Here is a 2971-nt window from a genome sequence, read left to right on the forward strand (position 1 = left end):
CACCTCAATAGGTTCTTAACTTTCTAGGCAGGATACTCAGCAGTTTTGTTGTGGAAGGGATTTAAGAATTGGGAGTTTGGCTGTCAAGGTCCATTCTAGTTCTGAGTGTCTTCAACACACCTGCAACTCACAGTGTACATCTGGGTTGCGATCAGTACTTTAGTGCTAGCGCTTAGCCTCATCTCAGTGTGACGCTCCTGATCTGTCACTTTGATGTTCAACAATTACTAGGTAGCATTGATAAAGCATGTTCAAAAATCAAGTGTGTTGATGTGTAACTTCTGTAGAAGGTCCATGGTTCTCTGTCACAAAGAGATAAGAGACACCACTGCTTATGACCTTGGTTTGGTCAGTAGCTCTATGTCATGCTCCTGCCACGTTTTGTTGGCTCATCGAAGTACCTTTCTCTCCACTTTGTCTAACAGTGACTCAATAGACAGCATAACACTTAAATAGGAGAATTCAATTACAGCTTTTAGTTTTATTTGAAAGGCTTTTTTCTTCTCAATCAAAATGTATCTAATCATATGGAAGAATAGAGGGAATTTGAGAATTACATTTAAATAGCTATTTTGATATTATATTAGTGGTATGTCCATAAAATATATGGCACTTCACTGTTCATCTCAGTTGAAGTACCTTGGGATTTGTCCCCAAAGTGGCTCTGATTCTATTGCTGTATAACACTGATAACCTGGTGTATTAGTCAGTTAGGGCTACTCTAACAGAAGACTGTGTGGTTTCACGAACAGAAATTTATTTCCCATAGTTCTGGAGGCTGGGAAGTCCAATATCAAGGTGCTGGAAGATCCTGTGTCTGTTGAGAGACTGCTTCCTGGTTTGCAGGTGGCTGTCTTCTTGTTTCCTCACCTGGTGGAGAACAGAGAGGAAGCAATGCTCTTGTGTCTCTTCTAAAAAATAGATAAGGACACTAATCTTATCATGAGGGCTCACTCTCATGATCTAATAATCTCCCAAAGGCCCCATCTCTTTAATACCATCTCATGGGGGTTAGAGTTTCAGCATATGAATTTGGAGTGGACACAAACATATAATCAATCACACTGGTTAATAATGATTACTACTAATAATGGTAACTAATATTTGTCAAATACCTCCTGTGTCCCAGGCCCTGGGCCAAATATTTCACAAGTATTATCTCACTTAATCTTCAAATAACCTGATGTGATAAATACTAATAATAAGATTTTTAAAATTCTCTTTTAACAGGAAAAGTTATCAAAGCAACTAATACATTTGTTGAATAGCAAAGAACTGAAAATGGAAAGCAGCCTTGCATGCTGTTTCTCTCTACCCCAAATTCCACTACCTCTCTCCAGAGGCAACCTCTTTTAATTGTTTCAAATTCTTTGGGTATTTATCTTCAAAACTTTGGATAGGGCTGGCCCCATGGCTTAGCTGTTAAGTGCGCGCGCTACGCTGCTGGCGGCCCGGGATCGGATCCCGGGTGCACACCGACGCGCCGCTTCTCCGGCCATGCTGAGGCCGCGTCCCACATACAGCAACTAGAAGGATGTGCAGCTATGACATACAACTATCTACTGGGGCTTTGGGGAAAAAATAGGAGGAGGATTGGCAATAGATGTTAGCTCAGAGCCGGTCCTCCTCAGCAAAAAAAGAGGAGGATTAGCACGGATGTTAGCTCAGGGCTGATCTTCCTCACCAAAAAAAAAAAAAAAACTTTAGATATATGCTAATTCTTCTGGTTAATAAATTCAGTGGGCTCTATATTGTATTATTCCGTTTATATGAAATCTCCAGAATAGGCAAATCCACAGGGGCAGAAAACAGATGAGTGGTTCCAGGGGCTTGGGTCGGGGAGAATGGAGAGTGACTGCCCGATTGCTTAATGGGTATGGAGTTTCTCTTTGGGGCAATGAAAATGTTCTGAAATTAGATAGTGTGATGGTTATACAACATTGTGAATATGTTAAAGCTACTGAATTGTACAACTTAAAATGATTAAAATAGTGAACTTGATGCTATGTGAATTTTACCTAAAAAATTTAGATGGCTCTCTAGTTAGAAGTTAACATTATCCTTTAACTTATCAATGTACAGATTTATATTATTATTTTTAATTCTTTTTATTATCCTCTTTTCAGAGTTGAGGAAATTGAGGCAAAAGAGGTTAATTTTTTCAAAGTCACACAAATAGTAAACCTAGGATTTTACCCCAAATAATGGAACTCCACAGACTGTACATGTGAACACTATTCAACTTGAGCTTCCTTCCAAGATGGCAATTTTGGTGGTTGAAACTATGGAAGTGGAAAGGAAATCAGACTTTTGATTAATCTTGCAGTTATCTAGAGACCGAAAATTTGTTTCATACATGAGAACTTCTCCTTAAAAAACACTATTGTTCCATACCACCACAATCACCCAAATTATCGTTTGACTTGTGTGCTTTACCACACCTGAAAACAGGAGTCCACTAATGGATTGAAGAAATGCCATTAAATTGAGTTAGGGACTTATTAAACTAGAAAAAATCCAGTTTGGTGCATGAAGGGTTACAGTAGCCTCCCTCTAATATCTGTTTAAAGAAGTAATTTAGGAATTAGGCAGTTACAGGTTACAGTTACATTTACGCATGGCCCTTGGCTGTTAATAATGAGTCAACTGCATTCCAGTAGCAATTTTAGCAGCAAAGCAAAGATGTATAAGTGGTTGTTGGTGTTGATTGAACAGGTCTAACAAGCAGCTGGAAGTAGAGTATCTCTGTTCAGATAGAAACAGCCCCCTTTTAATGTTGCTACAGAAGAGCGAGGGAGAAGACAACCACCTTTCCCTCCCAGGCCAGTGAAACAGTGCTAGGAAACGATGTCCAGTACCCAGGGCCCAGAGTACGTAAGCAAGAGTGGAAACCGTGTTTCAGAAAGGGAATGTGTTTTTCAAAAATGTCCCTCTACCTTATGGCCCTGTTTTGTTCTGTTTCAATATTTTG

The sequence above is a fragment of the Ceratotherium simum genome, chromosome 3, assembly GCF_057802395.1.
Source record: "Ceratotherium simum simum isolate JZ-2026a chromosome 3, ASM5780239v1, whole genome shotgun sequence".
In the NCBI taxonomy this organism is placed as follows: domain Eukaryota; kingdom Metazoa; phylum Chordata; class Mammalia; order Perissodactyla; family Rhinocerotidae; genus Ceratotherium; species Ceratotherium simum.